This window comes from Nanorana parkeri, unplaced genomic scaffold (genome assembly GCF_000935625.1).
Source record: "Nanorana parkeri isolate BGI_ZX_2015 unplaced genomic scaffold, ASM93562v1 scaffold2068, whole genome shotgun sequence".
NCBI classification, from domain to species: Eukaryota; Metazoa; Chordata; class Amphibia; order Anura; family Dicroglossidae; genus Nanorana; species Nanorana parkeri.
The window spans coordinates 191,457-219,158 of NW_017308336.1; the positions used below are offsets into that span (position 1 = coordinate 191,457).

The 27,702-nt window shown below is 44.1% G+C and overlaps 1 protein-coding gene across 1 annotated transcript in view; it reads right to left on the reverse strand.

Annotated features, from left to right (window-relative positions):
* Positions 1-27,410, reverse strand: part of LOC108800576 (ELAV-like protein 1) — a 96,468-nt gene extending 69,058 nt beyond the window's left edge. Inside the window, exon 1 of the mRNA XM_018572557.1 lies at positions 27,345-27,410. The gene's annotated coding sequence lies outside the window, so the exon portion shown is untranslated. The remainder of the gene's footprint in view (positions 1-27,344) is intronic.
* Between the last annotated feature and the right edge of the window lie 292 nt (positions 27,411-27,702).

A 27,702-nucleotide genomic window follows, 5' to 3' on the forward strand; every position in this document is an offset into this window, starting at 1 on the left:
GGCCAACCGATGTGAGTAACAATACTTCACCCAATGAAGACAGAATTCCGTTTGTACTTTAGTAGAACTACAAAGACGGATCTCTCCCGGATTTCTGTTCTCTCCATTTTTGCCCTTCTAATACACTGCTGTGGAAGAATCTACACTCCTAAGTAGTCCCTGTGTAGTACCAGAAAGGATGCCTTACACTGTTCTGGCTAGAGGGAGACAAACGTGCTCAGTTTTTTGTTGAACCTAGAAGTCAGGAAGTCAAGGTCCATCATTCCCTAAATACAACAGAGGTCCCTGAAAGACCTCCAGCAGGCCACTTCTAGGAGTCTAGGCATCGAGGACTGTGAAAATCTGCCTGCCAATTTACCACACTTGGAAGGTGCACAGCATACATGGCCGGAATGTGAAGTTTCATCCAAACTAATTCCAGTTGGGGGGGCGTGGCCGGGATGTGAGACTGAGCAGACGTGTCTCACTGCAGCTCCCGACATCCGTGCTACATCCTGACCCTTAGCTAGCTGACAAACCGGCAAATTTACGGTTGTTGGCATACGTTATGCCGTAATGTATATACACTGTTGCGTATGAATGGGGTGCTATGTTGGTGCCCGAATGTTACTGTAATGTAATTGTTTACTATGCAAAATGAATAAAAAGATTTTTCAAAAAAAAAAAAAAAAACTAATTCCAGTTGGCCTTTCTGAGAGAGAGAGAAGTCTGGTTTCTCCCTAATCACCAGATGACACCACATTTGAGAGCTCCAGCGGTGAAGGGATAACTATCGCCGAGTTGACTGGGAGATTATATTTCTCTGGCGACCAAAACTTTCACTGAAAGGGTGTTCTGGACTCCTCCATCCATCATTAGATTCTACAAGACAGATATGATGCATTTCCCAAAGATAGCCAGGCACACATGATGGTCAAGAGACTTCACCTTCTTGTACAATGCTGCCAGAATGTTGCGTTGCAATGGTCTGGAGTGAAATTGGGTATAAACAACTGCCTCAAAAGGAGGCAGCCATTAAGACCAGTACTCACATGAAAAGGCAAAGGCTTGGCCAGCTCTTGGACTGCAGAGCCAGAATTTGGGAGAAAATACTCAGGAGTTTGTTTTGCAGGAGAAAAATCCCTGGATAGAGCCATATCTAGTATGAGTCATCTGTTCCAGCACCGATTTTTGAAGGTTTAGATCACAACCAATTTACTGTAGTCTGAACAGTTTGATGGACATTGGCAGGCAAGGCATGTGCCATCTGTTCCCTCAGGAGAAGGTCGTCCATGCATCCCACACAATGGGGAAGCCCTGAGAACAAAGTAGAATAAGTATAGGAGATAGTGCCTTGGTGAAGACTCAATGAACAGAGCAAAGTGAAGGGCAACAAACTGGTAGTGTTGCATGCCCACTGCATAATGCAGGTAGCCCTTGATGCGGAGGGAGAAAATGGGGATATGCAAGTAGGCATTCTTGATACTTAGAGGCCAAAAGGTCCCCCAGATGGAGTGAAGCAATAACTGACCAAATATAGTCAGTCAATGTAAAATATTTTACCTTGAATGAAAACATTCACTGAGACCCTAAATAGGGTGAATGCTCACTTTTGCTTTGGGGAGAGTTAACAGGTTTGAGTAGAAACTAGGGCTGCACAGATACCGGTTTTTCTGTATCGAGTACCGATCTCTTTTTCGGTACTTAGCGATACTGAATACCGATGCTGAAAGTCCCATTAAGGAAGCCGGGTGGTGTGTAATGACTCGCCTCCCAGCTTCCTAAATAGGTGACAAGGAAGCAGAGCCGGCTTTCTGGCCAATCAGGAAGCCGGGCGGCAAGTCATTTACCGCCCCCATCTTCCTGATTAGCCAGGAAGCCACCTCTAAGCTCCCTCCTCACCAGGTGATGAGGAATCTTAAAGCCGGCTTTCTGGCCAATCAGGAAGCCAGGGAGAGGCTAAAGACCCACCGAACAGCTGCACAATTGGCTAGCTTCCCGACCAATTAGGAAGCCGGGTGGAGTCATTACACGCCATCTGGCTTCCCGATTGGCTGGGAAGCCGCCTCCAAGCTCCCTCGTCAACAAGTGACGAGGGAGCATGGAGCCAGCTTCCTGGCCAATCAGGAAGCCGAGCGACGCGTAATGACTTGCTGCCCGGCTTTCTGATACCGGAAGTTACGGTATCGGGAATAGTATCGGAGCATTTTTGGCAAGTACGAGTACTCGCCCAAATACTCAGTATCAGCACCAATACTAGTATCGGTGCATCCCTAGTAGAAACCCTTCTTGTTCTGGAAAAAAGCAATGACTAACAGAGAAGAGCTGTGTAAAAGCATATCTTTGCAGAGACTAGGGCCTAGAGAACTGGGAGAAGCAAAAGGAACCCTTCCTAGCTTCACAAATAGAATACTTTTGCGTCTAAAGCTTAGCTATTTTTGCCTTTCTTCAGCAGGGAGATCTTTTGGTTTCTGTGGACATTAGGAATGTTGACCTGTGTCTCCCAACCTTTTCCTCCACAACCAGGCCTTTTACTTTTTGCCTTGGGGTAGAACACTTTTGCATAGTGGCACTTCTCTTTTGCCTTTCCATGGCCCTTTGTATTTGCACTGTAGCCATCTCAGTGTGTCTACATAGTGGAATATTGTACACAAAATTGCGAACCACCACATGAACTAGGACACGGGCCCGTCCCAGCTGCACATGACGCGCGCCGTTAGCGGCAAACGGCGTGGTTTGGTGCGGCGGGAATAGAGCAGGGAGAGAGAGGGGAGATGTGGGCTGCTCGGATTGGGGGGCTGCCTTTTGCTGGATGAGAAGCGATACTACATTGAGCAGAACGCATCCAGTAACTGTTTGAAGGACACATCATGGACAGGCGTACCTTCTTCCCCATTCCTTGGCCCGCATGGTCCCCTACTTCCCTTACCTCCCGAGTTGTTTTGGGTTGGCTCTCCGGCAGTAGGGACGCATGTCAGTAGGACAGAGATTCCATTAATGGCACCTCCATATTTTCCTGATGAAGCCTTGAGCGAAACATGTCAAACTGGACACATTATAGATCTACTCAACATTATGGATGAATTTATTTATGCAATTATATAAAAGAGATATTTAAGGCGATATATGTGAATAAGTTATTGTTATATACACAGTATGTATCTATATGTGATCCAGGGAGGTTTTGTACCATCTAATGATATCACTAATCTGTCATTTTTATTTTAATAAAGAATATATATATATTTTTATACAATAAACGACTTGTATGTAATTTTGAACTGGGTCTCCTTGCATTTGAGGACACTTATAAAGCCCCATTTCTCTATTTTTGTTTTTGTATTCTACATAGTGGAATAGTTGGACGACCTTCTACAGCATGCCCAATCCAAACAAGTACGCAAGTCAGACAAATACAGGGCAATTCAAGCACTACAGTGTTTTGACCGGTTTCTATCCTCTTGCCGTCCACCCGTAGTAAAAAAACGGACGGACGGCACTGCAAAAGGGTATAAAATTCATTTCAGTACAGCGCTGCATGACGGAATAAATGTCAGTTAAAGTACCGCAGCGCTGAATACTGAAAAATGGCCTGGATGGGAAGGGGGTTTAACACCGCGGATGTCAACTGGTTAATATACCACTCAATGCCTAGATCTGTTGGATGGTGACTAGGCCCAGGTGTTAATCCCCCTCCAGACAGAAATTCTGTTTACCAGCTGTAAACCCTTCAAGCCAACGACCTACCCTCTGTGAGATTCTGCATAAGTGCCTTGTGTCTAATTGTCTGACGATAGACTCCTCTGCTCAGGTCAATTCCGAGCCACTGAGCATTCTAGCTGCTTGGGACAAATATACTTACTCTCTATTTGGGTTCACTTCAGGCACCAGATGGCCAGAATGATAACCGCACCGGCTTGGGGAATCTCTTGTCTCATGTTGGTGACCAGGGAGTCTGTTGCAGTGGATGGCACAGATTACAGGCACTAGCCTCTTGTGCTGAATGGGTGTGCTAGGAACTTTGTACATGGGACCTAGTCAGCAAGGAAAGTCAGACTATCCATCAGTGTTCTAGAGCTCAGAGCACTTAAACTCTTCATGCAGCACTGGATGCGTCACCTTCAAGGGTGAACAACGAGGGTCCAGTCTAACACCACGGCTGTGGTGTACATAAAGCATCAAGGAGGAACCAAAAGTCACGCAGCACAAGAGAAGCCGACCTGATCTTGGCTTCAGCTGAACTTCATGTTCCATCCCTGTCCTCTCTACATGTTCCAGGAGTGCAAAGTTGGTAGGTAGACTTTCTCAGCAGCCAGAGTCTAGATATGAGGGAATGATCTCTTCAACCCAAGGTGTTGTAGAAACACTGCTGATGTTGGGGGGCAATGAACATAGAGACTTGGTGCCCAGACCTATTGCTGTCCTGAGTGAACAACAAACTGAACAGGCTTTTATCACGGTTTAGGGAACCAAAAGCATTTGCAAAGAATGCACTGGTGGGGCTTTGGGATCAATTCTTCCTGATCTAAGCTTTTCCCTCCATTGAAGATTATTTGTAGTCTGCTCCACAGGATTAAGGCAGAGGGCATTCCATGGATTCTCATGGCTTCTAAGTAGCCTAGAAGAATATGGTATGCAGACATCCTACAGTTGGTGGCTTTTTCCCTGTGGTCACTTCTGGAATGTCCAGACTGCTGTTCCATGGTCCGGCGTCTATCCTGCTTCTCAGGTGCTGGTTTTCATGGCTTGGTCCAGATCCTGTGGGATGGCATTCTGTTTAATTCTGTGATTCCCACACTGTCTTGCAGGTTAGGAAGTCCACCTCTCGAAAGATGTACCATCATACATGGGGGGGCTTTAATCGCCTGGTGCGAACAGAGGTCGTTTCAGCTTCGGGAAATACTTTGCAGGACAGATTTTAGCCTTTCTTCAATTAGGACTGGATCAACAATTGGCTCCAACTACACTCATAGGGCAGATATTTGCTTTGGCAATTCTTTTCAGGGTTATGAGGGTTTTCACTGCTCTGGCCAGTGTTCAATCACTTCATGATACCTGCATATTACCCAGTTGTCTTTGATTCCGCTGTTACTGTGCTCCAAGAAACAGATTTAACTGGTTAGTCAGAAATCCAAATTTTCCTCCATCTGCCAGGCCCTGGTATGGTACAAGGATATATGTCTAGGGATCCTACGGTTGGTGAGCTTGCTGACATTATATGACCCTTTGGCTCAAAGCCGAATTTCTCTCCCTGGGAGGAGGGGGGGAGCACGCTCTAACAGGTAGCTGCTGCTGCTCCAGATTCCCCTGCAGCTGTAGGGATAGTACCAAGATAGCTGCCGTAACAGGGCATTCTAGCATACCAGGATGGCCACCGGTGGCATACTGGGCATGATCCAGTGGCAAGACCACGCAGACAGTCTTGAAGCTGTTCACAACCGTGCCCGCACACTGCCAGGACCAACAGGGGAGTGCAAGCAGGAAAAGCAAAATTCTGCAAAATGGAGCTAGCAACGGGGACATGGAGGGGGAAAAGGCCAGCACCCGTGAAGACCAGGGGTACCCAGAGGGGAATAGGGGCTGAGACTCAACCACCAGTAGCATCAAACATTCAACTAAGGAATGTCCACCGAACCTCGGCTTCGCTCACGTCGGTCAAGCACTGAGGGATGAGTTTTGAGGGTGGGGTTTACGCCACTGCCCTGAACCTGTAAGGCACCCTACAGTTAACTCAAGGCACATTACCACATGTTAAGTTGGGCATATAATGCAGGATCCAGTGCCTGAAACGACATTAGAGGCTGGCCCCACATCTTTAGTCCTAAAGGGTCTGGGTACGGTCCACTAAGTTGCTGCAGTAGGACACGGATCCATAAGCTGCGAGATTGCTGCCATGACCAGCCACAGCCAAAATTATCTTGATTAAAGAAACATAGAAAAAACAATTTAACTAAACTACTGCACATCTCCATTAGTAGAGTTGAAACATCCATCACCTAAGGACACTAGCAAAAAACAGGCTTTTCTGGAGTGGGAGGAGTCCAATCGCCTATTACCCAGTCATCTCTAAATTCGCCTGTTTCCTTTACTGTACCAATCAAAAAATACTCTTCAAGCAAAGTTAAATGTCTGGAATAAGAGGGGGAAGCCTACATCTCGTATAAAACCTCCTTGTCCCCACAAGATAGGCTTCACTGGCTACAAGCAAAGCAGCAATGTGACCATTGGGTCCAACAGTATGATCAACAAATAAGATCTGTAAAAGAAATGGAATTGTTTAAATTCGGGAATAAGCCCGGCAGGCTCATGGCGAACTTGGTAAGGGGCCCTCACCCTATATCCCATATACTCCGTCTGGCTGGTACGGATGGCAAGATCTCAGAGATCTTCAGCACCTACTACCAGAACCTGTATAGTGCTGATCAGGGTAACTCTCCTGGTGCGGAATCTTTATTGGGTTCAGTATCCTTGCCATCACTATCGGACGATGGTCGGATGATTGTCTCAGACATCACTCTGCCTGAACTCCAAGCCATAATTAAACAAGCCTCCCTATCCAAGGCGCCGGGCCCTGATGGTTTATCCTCTGAGTTCTTTAAATTACTCTTGGAGGAGGTCTCTCCACACATTCTTATGCTGTTTAACCATATACTGCATAATAACCAATATCCCCCAACTTTCCATGATGCCTATATACGTTTGCTCCCCAAGAAAGATAAGAATCCACTTTTGCCAGGGTCCTATCGTCCGATTTCTTTATTGAACCAGGATGCAAAGTTTTTATCTAAGATTATGGCTAACAGGTTATCTTGCATATTGCCTAAACTCATTTCTCCCAATCAGGCAGGGTTTGTGTCAAGACGCTCGGCCACATTGAATATCCATAAGACACTGCTGGCTCTAGAACAAATACGCCTACAACGTCCTCGGTCTTCCCCGTATCCAATGGCATTGTTGCCGTTGGATGCGGAGAAGGCCTTTGACAGTGTGAATTGGCAGTGGCTATTCAGGGTTCTCCGTCAGGTGGGAATCTCAGGGACATTTCTACAATGTATCTCCACCATTTACTCATCCAAAGAGCACACATTTACACCTCTACGCATCTTTCACCTCCCTTCTCCCTCTACAAAGGTACTCGACAGGGCTGTCCTCTATCCCCTCTGTTATTTAACTTAGCCATTGAGCGACTCTCCCTATCCTTCTCTTCCCCCCAATTGTATACGGAAATAAGTGCTGGAACCACGGACATCAGATCTATGTTGTTTGCCGATTACATTTTACTTCTTTTGTCGGAACCCAAACAACAACTTCCACAATTGATTCACCACATACAGCACATTCTCTGGCCTTAAGATAAACTTTGACAAGAGTAAACTATTGTTTTTCTCGAAAACAACGGCTGCTGATGCAATGTCTTGTTCTCCAGCATATAAAACTACAAATCAGGAACGATTCCCTAACATATTTGGGCATACGTATTCCCCACACACTTACAAACCTATACAATATTAACTACTCCCCTATTTTCAAAAAGATCAGGGCTGAGTTGATAACATGGCAAAACCTCCCGCTATCGATGTTAGGCAGATGCCACTTAATAAGAATGATTAGCTTTGCCGGACTCCTTTACCCGATACAAACTCTGCCCCTTCTCCTTAAACACAGAGACATTAGTCTGCTTAACACGGCCTTCTCAAAATTCATCTGGCAAGGGAAGAAGTCGAGAATTGTTCTTAGGAAACTCCAATTACCCAATTCCGAATTGGGGGCCAATTTACCTAACCTAACATATTACAACTTAGCCAGCAATTTCCGTTATGTGAGGGACTGGATACATGAGCCCTCTTTCTACACCAATAATGAAATGGAAGCCCAGCTAGTAGCCCCATAGTCTTTAGCGGGCATACTTCACACACCACACATGAAGCAAAACATCCTACTAAAAGACACCATAATTACTTGGCGGGAGGTGAGAAAACTAGTGGGACTGAGGGGAGTGGTGTCACCCTGGATGCCTATTACCTCCTCGCCGAGGGCAGAGACTAATATATTTCATATCTGGAAACGCAAAAGGCATACACTCCATACATGACTTGCTGTCCCCTCAGGGCTAGACACTTATGCGGTTATTAGCTTCCCCTTCCTCTAGGATGTCCCTATCCAACATTCAATTGCTACTAAGTGACCACGACCAGCAGTCCACGATCCCTACATTCCCGAATTATGTCCACAAATGGGCCTCTCTATTAGGACTGACTTTGGAGGATACACATGACAGTCTCCTCAAGGGTTGGCAGAATGTGTGTAGGACTATGGCATGTGAAACGTGGAGGGAACTCCAATTTAAAATAATTCATAGAGCATACTATGCTTTTAATTTTACTCCCTCGTCTCAGTCAACCATTTACTCTGGGATTGCCCCTCTATTCAAACACTGTGGTCTCAGATGTTGACCTACATGAGTTATATCTCCCACAGAAGCAGGGATCCACATCCAGCTCTATGTCTTTTACATGTTACGGACCCCAACATGACTCCACACCTCCACCCCCCCGTGGGAACATTTTTGTCTACTGGCGACCAAAAGGGCTATCTTGAAAAATTGGCTTAATACAAACATCCCATCACTATCAGATATACGTGACATTCTCTATAGAAAAATTAGACAGCAAGTTCAACCAGTTACGCACAGAAATTCTTTTTGCCACCTGGTCTGCATATCTAGTCTCTGAGTTGTCCCAAGATCAACTCAAGGATATCATGACTGCTTTTCAACACACTCACTGGTACCTCACGGCCAAATTGGATGGCTCCCTTGGATCTCGATGTTTTAGGAGACCAAGCATCTAATACACAAGAAGAGCCAAAAGTACTTAGCGAATATTTTGATATGATTGACCATCTTCAACATACAAGTTCACAAGCTATGCTCACGTCTATCCTTTGGCATTGCACAACATGTCCTTAGTACATCTTTATGTCCCCCTCGAATAACATCGGGAAAAAAAAAAAAATCACTTAAATAAGACTTGACTTATTGAAGTAGACCAAAAGATCCTCAAAAGCTACACATCATGCCGAGATCCAAAGAAATCCAGGAACAAATGAAAGTAATTGAGATTTATCAGTCTGGAAAAGGTTATAAAGCCATTTCTAAAGATTTGGGATTCCATCGAACCACAGCTAGAGCCATTATCCACAAATTGTGAAAACATGGAACAGTGGTGAACCTTCCCAGGAGTGGGCGGCCAACCAAAATTACCCCAAGAGCGCAGCGACAACTCATCCAAGAGGTCACAAAAGACCCCTCAACAACATCAAAAGAACTGCAGGCATATGACAGGGGGCGGCGCTATAGAGGAAACATCAGCTTATGCGGCTCTGCTCCCTGTGCTGCCGCCTCGCTTCCTCTAGTGCTGGCTTCATTGGCACCGCTGATTCTCTCCCGCGGCTCTTCAGGTTCCCCCTTATGCCACCACCAGCCCTGGCAATGGTCACAACTAGGTCTTATTTTCGGGGTAGGTCTTCTATTTTAGCAATTCCCAAAAGTGTGTGTGTGTGTGTGTATATATATATAAATATACTGGGCTTGAAAAATGTGATAGTGTCTCACCAGTCAGTCAAAAATTTCAGCAGTCAGCATGATGTTCATGGTCACGTCCTAGTCACATGTGCCAGAGTACCAGGAAGTAAAGGGAGATCTATTAATCCCCCATTAGTAAAAAATTGCCACTATGCGATGCACAGCATGGAAAAGAAAAATAAGGTATGCAAGGAATAAAAAGCCCACAAATATCTATAAATACAGATTTGTAGATTGCAATTACTAAAACATTTCTAAAGGTGTATTTGTCGTCATTTCAAAGATATAGGTAAATGTCCTCATTAACCTCTTGCCGTCCGCCCGTAGCAATTTTTTTCTGCTCGCGCGCGCCCGCGGCAGAAAAGACCCGTCCAATGCGGTACCGGGTGTTTCACATATAGGCGATCAGCGGGTCCATAGCCCGCCGATCGCCTATATGTGCTCGTTTGCGGCACATAGTATAAAATTCATTTCAGTACAGCGCTGCATGACGGAATAAATGTCAGTTAAAGTACCGCAGCGCTGAATACTGAAAAATGGCCTGGATGGGAAGGGGGTTTAACACCGCGGATGTCAACTGGTTAAGGCTGTCTGGAGATGCTGGACAGATGTGACTTAGGTAGTGGCCACAGCTGGAAGGATTGTGGCTATCACTAAGCAGAACATATTCTAAGCAGCTACGTTTGGTCTTTGCAATTTTACATTGAGGAAAATTTTTCTGAAATTGTTTGACAATTTTTAGATGCAGCTTTTCACAGATTGGTGAACCCATTAATTCTGAGACACTCAGGGTATAAATGCAACGCTGTACTGAAATGAATTTTATACCATTTTTTGGAGACAGATTGAGCTTTCTTTTGGTGGTATTTTTACTATATTAAGGAAAAAAAATTTGAAATGTTAGTAAACAATGATTATTACCCATATAATTGGTAAAATATAAAAGACGGGGTCACGTCGGGTAAATAGACACCAACCATGCCATGCTTTAAAGTTGCGCGCACCCGCAAAAAACTACCATTCCCAAAATTGACCATAGGTGACGCTTTAAAACCTTTTACAGTTCATCAGTTTAGTGTCATCAGTGATTGATAGCCCTAGAATTATTGATCTCATTCCGACGTTCACGCCGATATGCAACATGTGCGGCGTAATGTGTGAAATCGCAGTTTTCGCACCGACTCCTGTTTGCATGCGTGCATGTATTGGGGGGGGGGACTTAAAAAAAAATAATTCTTTTTTATTTCTAACTTTACATTTTTTGGGGTGGAAACAATTTTTTTTCCACTTAGCCCCTTATGTGATAGCAAAATATGTGACAGGTCCTCTTTATGGAGACATCAGGGGTCTCTAAGACCCCTAATGTCACCTAGGACCCCCCTGAAGAAGCAGAGATCTGTATAAACTTTTCACTTTTGAATTTCCCGCCGGCTGTGACACCCGAAAATGAAACTAAAAGTTAGATGCCGGGATCTGACTTTTAGTTACGTTTTCGGGCCGCTTACAGCAGAGGACGCCGCGGGCTCGCAGGGACAAGGTTAGTGTCACTTTTCTCTGCAGTCCCGAGTCTGGCTCGGGGTTACCACTCCTGGTATGGAAAATTAACCCCGAGCCAGACTCTGGAATACCGGCAAGGAGGTTAACAGGCATCGCTGCCTGTTTTCAAATAACGGGCATTGGGCGTGGCTGAGTGGACGTCTAAACATGCCCGCTCAGATCTAGAGAGCTCCTGGCCGGCCGTTTTTTTACAACGGCCGGGAAGTGGTTAAGTAAATTTTACTGTGTCCCAACTTTTTGGGAATTAAGGATGTAGATCTATTTACAGTGGGTATGGAAAAGAATCACACCCCCCCCCCCCTCTAAAATCCCATTTTGTTGCTTTGGCAGCCTGAAATGAAGAGACTCAGTTTTTGTTTTAGCCAGCTGTATTTACTCAGTGCAACTTCTAACATCCAAGCGAAAGATATAACACCAACATGTCAGAAAAAAATAAATAAATAAAACATTCAAAAACAGAAATCACCAAGTTGGAGAAAGGATCACCCCTTGTGTCAGTATTTTGTTGAACCATCTTTTGCTTTAAATTATAGCCTTTAGTCTTTTGGGATATGTTGCTACTAACTGTGCACATCTAGACTTTTTGCAATATTTGCCAACTCTTCTTTGCAGAACTGCCTAAATTCAGGTAAATTTGATGGTGACCATTTGCAGACTGCAGTCCAAGTAATTTCACAGATTTTCAAAAGGGGTCTGGGCTCTGACTAGGCCATGCAAAGACATGAACCTTTTTCTCCTTCAGCCACTGCGTGGTCATTTTTGCTGTGTGCTTTGTCATGTTGGAAGGTAAACCTTCCTATTAACTTTCTGGCAGAGGGCAGCAGATTATCCTCAAGAGTTTGACGGTATTATGCCCATCCATTTTTCCTTCGATCCTGACTTGGAAAGCACCGATATATTGGCCAAAAAAGGCACTTTCACCAGAGTGCCATTTTTGGCCAATATATCGGTGCTTTCCTATTTCGGCTGGGCGCTGCTCTGTGCGGGGAGGAGAGAAACTGTCACAAGAGGCCGAGCAGTGCGGGAGGAGGAGAGCGCTGTGAGTGGCCAGCGTCTCTCCTCCCCGCACCGCTCAGCCTCCTCTGACAGATCAGGAGAGCAGTGGTGTGGGTGGAAACAGCTGCCACCGGAGGCTGAGCTCTCCTCCCGCACCGCCCAGCCTCCTTTGACAGTGTGTCAGGATGGAGAGAGTGGGTACAAACACTCAGCGAATTGTAAACAATTGACAGAGTAGGTTTACTGTGTCCCCAATTGTGAATGAATGGGAAGTGATCTACATCACTTCCTGTTCATTCACGATTGTGGACATGGTAAACACACTACGTTCACTAGTTATGAATGAACAGGAACACTCCGTATAGAGGATTCTTGTTCATTAAAAACAGGGGCTGTAGAAAAAGAGATTGAGGACTCTGTGTTCTCATTCTCTAATTTTAAAAGGAGAAATATCAGGGGTCTGTTTAGATATTTCCCAGAAGCACCTAAAATGTAAAAAATTAAAATATTTAATAAAAATATTAGAAAATTAAAAAAAGTTTATAAAATAATAAAAAAATATTAAAAACATTTAAAAAAGCTCAAATAAAAAACATTTTTGGTTTCGACCTGACAATTTGTTTTTATTTTGGTTTTGAAATTTCCATTTCGGTGCACCTCTAGTTATTTGGATGATGAGCTGTATTGGATTTCTGCCAGACATATTTGGTGTTGAGGCCAAACAATTCAATTTTAGACCATACCCACCTTTTTTCCCCATGTGGCCTCAGTATCTTCAAGGTGCGTTTTGGCAAAGCTCAGTCATGACTGCATGTGGCATTTTTTTTGCAACCCTCTCATACAAGCCACATTTGTGGAGAATTTGTGATTTTGTTAACCAAATGGAAAGTCACTCACACTCCAGATCAGTATCAAGTCAATCTCTTTATTGACTGTAGTAGTGTCACATTTCAAAGCGATGTTTTGGAACCTAGTGGTCCCTTCTTCAGGCAAACAGAAAATGAATACCAACAATATAAGTGCAGATATAAATACATAACAGTGGCAGCCAATAAACTAATCAAAAAAGCTCACACACCCCCTTGCGACATCAGAACAACGTCACATTGCCGCCATGACGTTCTTATGACGCAGGGGGGGGGATGTGAGCCTTTTTTTTAAACTTTTGACGATTTGTTCAATAAAATTAACATTTGGTGATCCTAAAAGGATTTTCCGGTGTGCTGGTGACATTCTTCACGACCAATCTATGTATACAGCGGTGCCATCCACAGTCATTACAAACACCCTCCCTATCACTGGGAATATCCTGTAAGGAGTGCAGCAAGATCCTCTTCATCCTGATCCAAGGAGGGTCTGTGCTATACCAAATATATTCTACTTCTTAATAATAGACTTCACTGTGCTTGTAGGCAGTGAAAACTTTTTGTAGCCATCTCCTGACTTGTGCCTGTCTACAACTTAATCCCAATCTTTTAACAGTGCCTTGCCACCCATAGCTGATTGTTTGCTCGCAAGTACGATCTGCCTGTCCAAGATGGGCAGATCGTACAAGCTTTTAATTACCTTACAACCATCGCACAACGAAAGTCGTGTGATAGTTGTAAGGTGTATGGTCACCTTTAGGAAGGGGTGATCTTTTCCAACTCAGCGATTAGGTTTCTTATTTTTTTTTTTCTGACATGTTGGTGTTAGATCTTTCAATTTGGATGTACTAAATACAGCTGGATAAAACAAAAACTGTCTTCATTTCAGGCTGCAAAGCAACAAAATGGGATTTTAAAAAGGGGGGTGATTCTTTTCTATACCAACTGTATATATTCAGTCGTGGTCAAAAATATTGGCACCCCTGCATTTCTGTCAATGCACCATGTCGTGCAGAAAATGGTTGCAATTACAAATGTTTAGGCAGTCTCATGTTTATTTCTTGGCTTGTATTGGTATGACAGGAATGTGGAGAGGGAAAAAAAAAAATGCAAATCTGACACATTCCACGCAAATTCCAAAAATGGACAGGACAAAATTATTGGCACCTTCTTCAAATTGCAAGAAATAATTACATTCCAAGTTTTTGTAGAAAAGCATGGCCGATCTCAAGGTTACAAGTCCATCTCCAGAGATCTTAATCTTCCTGTGTCCACTGTGCGCAACATTGTCAAGAAGTTTACATCATATGGCACTGGACGTGGAAGAAAGAGAACAATTGATCAATGATTACAATGCATTGTTCGAATGGTGGATAATGGTGGACCCTCGATCAACTTCCAAAACAAATTCAAGCTGACTTTCAGGCACAGGGTACAACTGTGTAAGTTCCCACTATACGTCACCATCTGAATGAAAAGGGATGCTATGGTAGGAGACCCAGGAGGACCCCACTGCTGACACAGAAACATAAAAAAGCCAGGTTGGAGTTTGCCAAAACTTAACGGAGGAAGTAAAAAAATCCTTTTTGGAGAATGTGCTGTGGACAGACTAAACAAAATTACAGCTTTTTGGTGAAGCCCATCATTCTACTGTTTTCAGAAAAAAAAGAAATGAGACTGTTAAAAGAAAAAAAAAAAATATACAGTCCCTACAGTAAAACATGGTGGAGGTTAACTGATGTTTTGGGGTTGCTTTGCTGCTTCAGGCACTGGATGTCTTGACTGGGTGCATGGCATTATGAAATCTGACTACTACCAAAGAATTCAGGGGTGCGATGTAGAGCCCAGTGTCAGAAAGTTGGGTCCCCGTCAGAGGTCAAGGGTACAGCAGGACAATGACCCAAAGCACACGTCAAAAAGCACCCAGAAATGGTTTCAGACAAAGCGCTGGAGAGTACTGGACTGGCCAGCATTGAGTCTAGATCAAAATCCCATAGAGCACCTGTGGAGAGGTCTCAACACAGCAGTTAGGAAAACGAACCTGTAGTAGGGATCGGAGTGAAACTGAGTGAGAGAAGCTGGGACGGGGCTGGCTAAAAATCTATTGCTATAATGTACTGGACGTGTGTAATGTATTTGTAGTACATATATACAGCACACACCTCCACTACACTCCAGCAATAGAGTTACAATTCTCCGCTGCTAACATGAATAGGTTAAATCATGATCCATAGTACATTACATGTAGTTGCACTATGGATCATTTAAAATCACCTGTCCCTTTAAGAAAAAGTATCGGTAATTGGTATTGGCAAGTACATGAGGGGAAGTACTTGTACTTGGGCCTGAAAAAGTGGCATCGGGACATCCCTAATGCAAATGTATTGCCCTACATAGCTTGGTACCATTAGAAAACACTGATATTGAGCTATTTATTCCAACCTCTAAATTATTTATGAATAGGATTAACAAAATTGGCCCCAGGACTGAACTCTGGGGCACTCCACTTATCACTGAGACCATTTAGAGAAGGAGTTGTTTATCCCCACCCTCTGGATAAGTTCCTGCAACCAGTTTTCTACCCATGCGGACAGTTTCTTCAATGCCAAAAATACTTAATTTGTTAAACGTATGTGTGGTACTGTATCCAATGCCTTAGCAAAGTCCACATAATTTACATCTACTGGGCTCTGTCCACCTTATTACTCACTTCCTCATAGGATGTCAAAAGGTTGGTCTGACAAGAATAGTCTTCATAAATCCATGCAGGATGTTACTTCTGTTACTACTATCACATCAAAATGTTTAAATATAGTCCCTTACCATTCCCTCAAATACTTTGCATACTATTGGTGTAAAGCTGATTGGCCTGTAGTTTCCTGGTATACATCTGGAACCTTTTTTTTAAATATTGGGACCATATTTCGTTTCCTCTAATAAGCCAGTACCATTCCAGTTGTGAAAAAGTCTTTAAAAATTAGGAACAATGGTCTGGCTATACCCTGGCTAAGTTCTTTGAGGACTCGGTGGATGTAAGCCATGTGGTCCTGGGGATTTAGTTGTTCTAGCCTCTCTCAGCTTAAGCTCTGTCAGTCTATTGTTAGTATAAATTCTACTTTGTTTATTATATCCTTTTTTCTCTCATCTGTATAAACAGAAGAGGGGAAAAAATAAAAAAGTGTTCAATACATCTGCTTTCTCCTTGCCACTTTCTCTGCTCATCTTTTAAAAGGAGCCTATGTGTCTTGTCTTTACTTTTTAAATAGGTATAGAGTTTTAGGGTTTCCATGGCTATATGTTCTTTATAGCATTTTTTTTTGCTGCCCTAACAGCGCTTTTGCATTTTTTGTTGCATTCCTATTTCTTGAATGCCAGTGATCACCCTTTTATCTTTTCAAAGCAATTCTGAAGGATTTTCCAAAGTTAACCCTTGCAGTGGAGTTACCCCGGCACTACAAGGGTTAACTGCTTGTTTTGGTCTAGGGTCTATACACTCACCTGAGCCTTGGGCAGCGACCACTCACCTCTTTCCCCCTCCACCTGGTGTAGGTCAGTCGACATCCTCACATCTAATGCAGGTGAATGGACCTTGCATGGACACGAGGACATCAGCGGGGCTTATGACTGCCACAGCCCAGGGGAGAAGAGGCTGCGGGGACTTGTTTAGCAGACAGGCGGGATCAAGGATCAGGTAAGCATATTTTCTTTAGTTGCGTCCCTAGACCAAAACAAACAGTTAATCCTTACAGTATGGGGTAGCCCCACTGCAAGGGGTAACTTGAATATCCCGGGGTTCTCATTAATCTTTTAAGTCCAGAATTTAGCAACCCTGGTTTAAATGTTTGCTCTTTTAATAGATAACAGAATGCACTGGTGAATACTGGTTTAATATGGCCTTCAAACGCTCCCATTTTTCTTCTGTGTTCATTGACATGAAGATTGGATCCCAATTGGTATCATTTAGTAAGGATCATAGCTCATTAAAGTTGGCCTTTTTTTAAGATCAATGTTCTTGTCATGCCAACATGTCATTAGCTCTGTATTATTTGAAATTAGTAAGTCCAACAAAACATTTTTTCTAGTTGGAGTCTACTATTTGATGCATGTAATTTCCTTTCAAAAAGTAGTCACAGGCCTTTGTTGAGTGTGAGGTGCTGTCAAAAAAAAAGTAAAAAATTAAAGTTATATGCACCTGTCACACGTAGGTGTGGAAAAATTGGGCCTTGGGTGTTGGTGGTGCACTAAACCAAAAACATTACTAAGGGTTAGTTCACACCATAAGCAGTGCCATCTGGTCCGATTCTAGCCAGAACGCACTGCCTCGCATTGCGGCCGGCTCACTTTATTGACAGGCTGGAGGGGGCGTGCCGGGCCATCGAAGTGAATGGCACCGTAGCCACACCTCTGTCCGCAATGCGATCGCCCGCACGGGATCGCAAGGCACATTGTGCCTGCAGTGCGATCAAAATGCTGCAAGCACTATTTTTATTGCACCGCGATGGTGGGTTCCAGCCAGAATCAGACTGGAAGGCACTGTCTATGGTGTGAACTAACCCTTAAAGATAGAATAATCACCCACAAAGTTAGGCATTTCGGAAAAATGGCAGCCGGTCAACGGAGTCAGTGGACAGACGAACTCTTATCTGTCACAAAACCTCCAGCAGCACTGAATATCAGTTCTGAAAGCATGCTGGATGCAGGGGAGCCCAGTAGCTCCATTGCATATTGTGTAAATTCTGGCCAGTGATCCATTCTCAAGACCCAGTAAGCCAGTGGACCATCTGTTGGAAAGCTCTCCATGTCTGCTCTTGCTCCTAGGTAATCCAGCACCGTATGATGCAGATGCTGTTAATGGGTGCCTAAAGCTTACAGCCCTGGGTGCTGAGGACTAAAATTTTTAAAGGCATCAGTCAGACGGCCCCCTTCTCCACCGCTCTTCCTTTGACCAACTGAAGCCTCAGAAACACCTCTTTCATGAAATGGTAACCTACCAGTGTCTAGAAAAGTGTTACATCATTTTCGCTTCAATGCGTCCTCAAGTTTATGCTGCAACTTTACGCTTGTAACATGGTTTAAGAAGGATTGCCAACCAGTAATGATCCCTCTTCTTTATGCCACGAATCCTCGGGCCGTTTCACAGGCTTTGCAGAATAAAAGGAGACCATGCACCGCAAGTTTGAGGCATGAGAATCAGAGTCTTCAGGGTCACTGAGGATGACGCTATCGTGCACTACCTCCTCCCAGCCACGTACTACTCCTTGGGTTTCTGAGGCCTGAAAACCATCCCTTGAGGACTGCCGTATGTCATCCTCTGCTTCAATGTCCCAGGGCTGCCATAATCTGCCTCCTCTGTGTGTTGGTTGGTTGGTTTCTGCATAAAGGGGGCCTTGAGAGGAAAGGAAGTCCTCTTCCTCCCGCTGATTTGCCTCAAGTGCCCTATCCATAATTCCACACAGAGTATGCTCCAGCAGGAACACAAGAGGGATAGTGTCACTGATGCATGCATTGTCACGGCTCACCATCCATATTGCCTCCTTAAATGGTGAGAGTACAGTGAGCGCATCCTTTATCAACAGCCACTGGCATGGGGGAAAAAAAGCCAAGGTCCCCTGAGCCTGTCCTTGTGCTATACTCACACAGGTACTCGTTGATGGCTGTCTGCCAATTCAGCCAGACGGACACTGGTTGGGTATGAGTGCCTGGAATGGCTACAGACTTCTCTGGTCTGCCTCAGAAGATTTTGCAGCCCTGGGTACCTGTTTAAGAAACGCTGCACCACCAAACTGAGGACGTGTGCCAAGCATGGTACAGGTGTCAACTTTGCCTGGTCGGAGGGCGGAGAGAAGGTTGCTGCCATTGACGCATACAACCATTCCTGGCTCAAGTAACCGTGGCATTAAAAAGGAGAACTATGAGGTGAGTGCTTTTCACTCACCTCATAGTTCTAGGCGACCTGTGACAATGAGACTGAGGATTCCCCCTGCTCCGATCCGCCAGCGCTGACAGTTTGTGTCCTCACGTTACCCTAAGGAGGAGAACTATGGGGAAAAGCCTTAACCCCATAGTTCTCCTTTAACAACCTCTGGGCCTTCCCTGCAGAGCTGAAAGAATCTCTGCCCCGGTGTGGCTCCTATTCCCTAAACCAACCAGCTCAAGCACTACATTAGGGCTGCAACAACTAATTGATTATAATCGATTGAAAAAGTTGTCACCTTTTTCAATAATCGATTAATCGGCTTCCGATCAGTTGGCCCTGTTCACGGCTCCACACACGCTGCGCGCCGCACCTCCTCCCCACCTCACGCTCGCCGATGAAATGGCCTTACGTGAAAAGAAATGGTGTTTGGGAACCTGCCACTGTGGTACAGCACGGATTTAGGCAGAGTCCACCAGATGGAAAGGAAACAGTTCTAAAGCTAGCAATTTGGCCAAGCTGGCATTTAGACGCTGAGCATGTGGATGGCTGGGACTTTATTTTTTTCCGCTGCAGCAACTGGGGCAGCGAAATTTGACTGCTAAAATCTACAGCTGGTGGGCTGCTGGCAGATTTGGCGCAAGGATCTGTGACACCCATTGCTATACCATCATCCCTCTCAGTGGAGGCTGTTGACCTGGCATGGCGTATAGTGGGGGTAGAGAGGACAGAGGAGGAGCGAGAAGTGTGGACCTTTTTCTGGTGAGAAGCCCTGATAGTTCATGCGTTTGCCGAACAGACGAACTAGTGATGTTCGAGTGGCACTCTTGTTCAACTCGAACATCAAGCCCATCACTACTAGTAATAGAGTCCTGAGTTCCATTGGTGCTAGCCTGTCAGTCCGTGTCCTAAATTGCCATCAGTGCCAGCCTAAACGTAGAAGTCTTTGGTGTAATGCTACTTTATAATGTCCTTAATTACCAAAGTTCATTAAATGCAGGTTATATCTCATAACTGAACCTCAAGCAAAACTGCAGGAGCAAACAGACTTAAGGGGATGTACTAGCCACAGAGACAACTTTGCAATAAGGCAATGGATCATTTGCAAAGTACAAACATTTACGAGAAGTACATATTTTCAAATGCCCCGAGAAATATAAATGTGATATGAAATACATATTTGTAAAATGTTTTACCTGGTAAGGGATTTGTAATTCTATTCAGCTAGTCTTGCGATATTTGCACCACTGTCATATTGTGCAGCAAGGCAGGTGAGATATGCATTTCAGCTATTCAGATTACCAAGTCTGTTTTATGTCTAAAACCTATTCACTTCAACTAGTATCAGCACACTACTAATTCATTTTGGCAAAAGACCCCAATGTCTCCTTCGAGAACCTGGGATACCGGCACTCCAATTGCGATGCAAAAAATACGTCTATTTATTGACGTGATGCAGCATATCATAAATGCAACAAATGTTTCGGGATCACACAGGATCCCCTTCCTCAGGCAAAGACATGTGCCTGAGGAAGGGGATCCTGTGTGACCCCAAAACATTTATATGCTGCATCACGTCAATAAATAGACTTTTTTTTTGCATCGCAATTGGAGTGCCGGTGTTTCTAAGTTTGTATATAACGGCTGCCACCCGCTGATCACCGTAACACCCATTTTTTCTTCTTTTGGAGCAAGCGTTCAGGAGTGCGATGGGCTCATGGACTCTCCTTAGGGAACCTGTCACCTGCACTATGCCCCTTGTGATAAAACACTGTTATTATCATAACTAATTCTAAGAATCAAAGCATAAGAAAAAAAACAAAAACACATTTTTAAAATCCTTCCACTCGCACATGCCACAGTGATAGCAATAATTCTAGGACCATCTTTTACAGTTAACTCGAAATTGATAAGCTGTAAAGGTTTTTAAAGCATCACCTATGGAAATTTTGGGTACCATAGTTTTTTGCCATTTCAGATGTGCACAAGTTTTGAGGTTTAACACATCTGGTATTTTACTCAACGCAACCTCATCTTTTATATTTTATCAAAAAATTGGGTATTATATTGTTTGCACTAAAAATAAAAATGTAGTGTATTTTACTGAAATAGATTTGATAAAAAACTGCAACTGCCACCATTTTATTCTAGAGGGTCTCTGGATTCAAAGCATATGACGACTAGTCCTGAACACAGCCTCAGCATATAAAAACAATGCTGATGCTATGATGCTGACAGACCAGGTGGATACCATGTGGACAGTTTCAGCCAACAAACCCAAAATAAAACAGAAGTGCCATTTTTGGTGATCAGAACAGCAAAATGGTGATATAAAAAGATCTTTAAAGGAGAACTATGAGGTGAGTGCTTTTTACTCACCTCATAGTTCTAGCCAATCTGTGACAATGAGACTTTCACAGGTCGGCTCAGTAGATCGGGAGGTGAGCGAACACATAGCGGCGTTCGCTCACCTCTCGATCCTGTCACAGCTCTCTGCCGTGACAGGGGAGGGGCTGGATTCCCCCCTCCCCGACAAGCGCTGACTGGCGGAACAGACGGGGGAGGGTACAGCTGGCTCTGCCTCTAGATAGGCAGAGCCAGCTGTCACTCACGCAGCTGGGCGGATCAAGACATAATTGTCGGGATCCGCTTCAGCTGCGGCGTCTCAGTATACCGCGAGCTGTAGCTCGCTGTATAGTGGGCTTAGGGTGACGGGAGGATGCTAGTTTGTGTCCTCCAGTTACCCCAAGGAGAACTATGGGGAAAAGCCTTAACCCCATAGTTCTCCTTTAAAAAGGTAAAAACCAGTTACATTTGCACACTAAGTAGCGGTGTCCCAGGAATAAGATAAAATGTTAGCAGCTCATTGGGGTCAGCTCTACCCATAGTTTCCCTTTACCCTACCCCATCCCCTTTGCACTACCCTTTTCACCTTTCTATATCTATCCCCTTTTCTTCCTTGTCATAGACTTGGGTTGCCAACCACAGCAACAGTTAAACTCTAGAGCAGGGGTAGGCAAACTCCAGCCATGCAGCTGTGGTGAAACTACAAATCCCATGATACATTTGTCTCTGGGAGTCATGTCTGTGGCTCTGAGAATCTTGCAATGCCTAATGGGATTTGTAGTTCCACAACAGCTAGAGGTTTGGAGTTTGCTTACCCCTGCTCTAGAGAAAAAGAGCCGCATGTGATTTTCAGACGCACGCCTTTATTTCCGTAACAAAAAAATCAGTTTCTTATGGCAACATCTTTTACATGCTAGTAAGTGTGTGAACTAGACCTGTTGTGTTGCACTTTAAAACATTAGCAAAATATGAAAGTATGTATCTACTTACTATAAACCATTTGCAGAGAAAATACACACCTTGAGCTGTTCCAATAGTTAGAGCAACTCTGGTCAAATACTGGACCCTAGCTTTAAAGTAGTGGTGTCAAAAAGAATCAATAGTTTGACCCTTTTGACATAGCTGGCCTTAAAGGAGAACTATGGGGTCAGTGTTTTTCCCCATAGTTCTCCTTGGGGTAACGGGAGGACACAAACTAGCGTCCTCCCGTCACCCTAAGCTCAGTATACCGCGAGCTACAGCTCGCGGTATACTGAGACGCCGCACCTGGAGCGGATCCCGACCAGCTGCGTGAGTGACAGCTGGCTCTGCCTATCTAGATCATTGTCACAGGTCGGCTTAGAACTATGACGTGAGTGGAAATCACTCATGTCATAGTTCTCCTTTAAGCACTGATATTACTTTGCTGCCATCTAGTTTGCGGGCAAAAAAACTTCCCTCCATAGAAAGGGAGTGGGAAAAGCTAACAAGCGAGTGGAAAGGCCTACGTTTCCAAATAAAAGGGTTGCACATTGAACTGAAAAGGGATACTAACAGGGAAAAGCGTTAAAGCTTGCCTACAAGTTAACACTGACCAGATCAAGAACCTGTTTTCCTGTAATTACATGAGGCCCAGGGTCCTGTTCACTATGGGAACTGTGGACCAGCTATAACGGAAAAAAAGTGTATCCCTGTTGGTATGTCAATGTGAATTCGCTAGGTAAAGATAGATAGCATGTGCATATGTGTATGTAATGAATATTTGTAGCACTCTATGGGGGGAATTCATCAAAACTGGGACAAAATCTGGAGCAGTTGCCCATATTAACCAGCTTCTCTCTTCAGTTTGTACAGTTAAGCTTAGTAAGTGATGGATAGAAGCAGATTGGTTGCCATGCACAGCTGCTCCAGATTTTCTCTCCTCCAGTTTTAAAACATCCCCCTCTGTATTGTTTTTCTTTAAGGCATCATCAGACTGCGTAAACACGTCCGTGCAGCATGCACGCCCATTTCGGGCTGTTACTGGGAGGGACAGGTGCTGCAAGTGATTGCACTTAGCGGCATTGTTCTTCCCTATGGGAGAACGCAGCCGTGCGCCATCATAAGCACACCTGAATGGGTCCGGATGTCCGTGCTTGGATACAGACTGAATCCATCCTGTCTGCGTCCGAGTACAGACACCTAGACCCGCACAGATGTGCAGTTAACGCGTGTGTACGATCGCGTCCTCCCACAGGGAAGAACAGGTGTAAACAGGGGACATGGAAATTAATGGGATTCCTTGAGTCTTGAGCGTAGGTGTGAACGGAGCCTTAGGCTGCATTCACACCTAGGTATCAGCGTTTTTGCACACGGTTTTGCACAATTGCTGCACATTTTTTTACGTGCGTTGGACGCACGCAAGTGAACACCTTGGGTGCTAAAATGATCAGAAGAGAAATAAAGGCTGGATCATTAAATACACCCAGAATAGTCTAATTCTTATTTTTCTACTGCCTATAAGGCCTCATTCACACAGTATAGGATGGGGCCGTACAGATCTGTGCGGCGTGTGATTGACAGGTGCTGTGTGTGATTGCGTGCAGCAGCCTGTTCTACTCTATGGGAGGGCGCGGCCATACGCTGTAATACGCACACCCTAACTGCACATCAGTGTGGGTCTGGGTGTCCGTGCTCATCAATTGTGTAGAGATGTCACCATCACACCAAAATCCTTCTTAGGATAAACAAAATGTTCATTTATTGAAGTTCCTTGTCATATAAACAAGCGCAGACAGACTAGTGCATGAAACAACCTCAGAACACCCTCCGACGTCATAATCCCGCCAAAAACATTGTAAACATAAATACAAATATTGACCATCACATACAGTAGGATAGGTGTAAATATTAGATGTATACCTTTATATCAACTGCTGAATAGTGAACACATAATCACCACAAGATCAATAAATATGTTACTTACATTATGGGAGATGAGGAAAACAAGGCCAGCCACATCAAAGCCCGTTAAGCGATCCAGCTGCCATACGGTGCTATTAGTTGCCATGGCAGCTAGGAAGCCGTCGGGCCCTGCGTGCAGAGGCAAATCCCGCCCATTGGCGCATGTGCTGTGCGGGACCTGGGAACAGACGGAAGGGAGACAGCTGACTGCCGAGGAGAGAGAAACCATCATGGGCACATGCTCTGTGTGGTTTAAGCTGGAACGCAGCATCATGTTAATCCAGGGTGCCAGCTACTGGTGCAAACCAATATTGAAGGTCAATAGCCAAATTAGGTTAAATCTCTATTTCTCAGGAGGGACATAGCAGCAATCATTGGGGCTGGTGTAGTGTCAAATATGAAATGCAAAAGCGTTGAATATGACATATACGACATGATGGACTGTTACATAGTATTTGAGATTGAATAAAGACATCGTGTCCATCAAGTCCAACCTATGTGTGTATGTGTATGGTCCTACTGATGTGTGCATATGTATAGGTTTCTGTGTTCGCATTCTTAAGAGTACTTGTAGCCCTGTATATTATGGTCCCTGAGGAAATCGTCCAGTCGCCTCTTGAATGATTCCACACTCTCCGCCGAAATCACAGCATGTGGCAGCGAGTTCCAGACCCTGACTGATCTAACTGTGAAGAACCCCCTTTGCCCCTTGCGCTGAATTTTTTTTCTCCACCAATTTTAGGTGGTGGCCTCTTGTCCTTGTCATCGAGTTAATTGTAAAAATGTAGTAGCCTGTCCTCATAGCTTAGGACCTCCATCCCCTTTATGAGTTTGGTTGCCCCCCCCCCTCCCCCTGGACTCTTTCTAGTTCAAGGACATCCTTTCTGTTCACTGGTGCCCAAAACTGGACAGCATACTCCAGATGAGGCCGAACCAGTGATCTATAAAGTGGCACATTTATAGACTTGTCCCTGCAAAACATTCCCCTCTTAATACAGGACAGGACCCTGCGGGCAATGTTTACCGCAGCCTGACACTGCAAGCTATTATTCAGCCTGTGGTCCACAATGACCCCCAAATCTATTTCCCTTTTGGACTTCCCCAGTGGAGCTCCCATTAGTGTGTAATTCGCTTTCTTATTTTTAACCCCAAAGTGCACAACTTTACATTTATCTACATTAAACTTTTACTTTAAACTTTTTATGAGGGGGTAAGTAGAGATATGGACGGAGGGAAGCCGGTAGATGTGGTATATATGGATTTCGCAAAGGCATTTCATACGGTACCACACAAGTGCTTACTTCACAAGCTGAGAGCTATGGGCATAGATACATCTGCCATGTAGTTGCCCACTGCCCTATTTTATCCAGATCCCCCTGTAATGTTATAGCGTCAGTCAGTGTCTATTACCCTCCCGATTTTGCCATCATCAGCAAACACTGAAACATGGCTGTTTAACCTATTAACGATATTGGGGAGGGGGTAAACAGCATAGGCCCAGTACAGTAACCCTGCGGCACGCCGCTCATGACCCTTTCCTGTAGCCAGTTTTCCATCGATGTACACACTATTTCGTCTATGCCCATAGACCTCAGCTTGTGTAATAAACGTTTATGAGGTAATGTGTCAAATGCTTTAGCAAAGTCCAAGTATACAACATCCACTGGCCTCCCTCCATACAGATCTCTACTTACCCCTTCGTAAAAAGTTAGCAGGTTAGTCTGACAGGAACGGTCTCTCGTAAATCCATGCTGGTTGTCATTTACTATGTCATTATCCCGAACAAATTCTACTAAGTGGTCCTTAACCAGTTGACATCCGGGGTGTTAAACCCCCTTCCCATCCAGGCCATTTTTCAGTATTCAGCGCTGCGGTACTTTGACTGACATTTGTTCCGTCATGCAGCGCTGTACTAAAATGAATTTTAAACCCTTTTTTGGAACACATAGAGCTTTATTTTGGTGGTATTTATTCACCACTGGGGTTTTTATTTGTGAATATATTAAAGGAAAAATTACAGAAATTTAAAAAAAAAAAAAGTTTCCCCTATAATAAATTCTAAAACATTACCCAATTTTTTGGTAAAATATAAAAAAGACGGGGTCACATCGGGTAAAGAGACACCAAACATGTCAAGCCTTAAAATTGCGCACACGCGCGAAACCTCAAAAAACTACATTACCCAAAATTGGCCATAGGCAACGCATTAAAAGCTTTTACCGCTCATCAGTTTAGTGTTATCAGTGATTGATGGCCCTAAAATGATTGCTCTCACTGCGACGTTCGCTTCAATATGTAACATGTGTAGCGCAATTGTCATTTTTGCGCGCTGGCGCATGCAACGCATATTTACGTTTATATGTGCGTAAACGAAGGGGGGGGGGTTACTTTTTTTATTTGGAACATTTTTTTTTAGCCCATAAGGGTTTCTCCCTCTCCTCGGCAGTCAGCTGTCTGCCTTCTGTCTGTTCCCAGGTCCCACACGGTGCATGCGCCAGTGGGCGGGATTTGCCTCTGCACGCAGGGCCCAACCACGTCCTAGCTGCCATGGCAACGAACAGCACCGTACGGCAGCTGGATCGCTTAATGGTCTTTGATGTGGCTGGCCTCTTTTTCCTCTTTTCCAATAATGTAAGTAACATATTTACTGATCTTGTGGTGATGATGTGTCCACTATTCAGCAGTTTATATAAGGTATATACATCTAATACTTACAACTATCCTACTGTATGTGATTGTCAATATTTGTACTGATGTTTACAATGTTTTTGGCGGGATTATGACATTATGACGTCTGAGGGTGTTCCGATAGGTTGTTTCATGCACTAGTCAGCCCGATATGGCAGTGCACGCCGCAAGGATCTGTACAGCCCGATCCTACGCTGTGTAAATAAGGCCTAACTCTGCAATGCCCTGAGGGAGCATTAGCATGTAATAGTGTGTACAAATAAATTACTAACAAATGCATAAAAAAACAACATGCTTGTTCTGGTGAGGGAATCTTTAACCATTTAGATTTCTGCATTAAGTATGCACAAGAAAATCTTTAGCAAAATATGTAAACCGATAAAGTAAACAGAGAACATAATAATGCTTTCTTACACAATATCCTTAAAAAAAAAAAAAAAAAAAAAAAATAATCTTTTAATCTTTTTTAAATTTTATAAAAGCATATATTCACCTTTATGGTTTTTGATTGCAGTCTCAATCCATTAAGTGTGTTTATTGCTCTTTCTGCATCTTTAGCATTTAAGTAATTTACAAAGCCATATCCTAAGCTGTGCCCTGCAAAGAGAAAAAAAACAAAAAATACAAAAAAAGACATAATTAGCAATAAAGGTCTGAACACCATTATTAGCAGCAACGTTTTGGGAGTGAAAGAACCCCCTTTCTCGAAAGGCAGAAGGTTCATGAGAAAGGAGGCTCTTTCACCCCCAAAATATTGGGTCCTTCCACTTTCTTTCACCAGAGTCTCTCTGGTTTTTCTCTCAACATCAGCTGCTACAGTGGGGCAAAAAAGTATTTAGTCAGCCACCAAT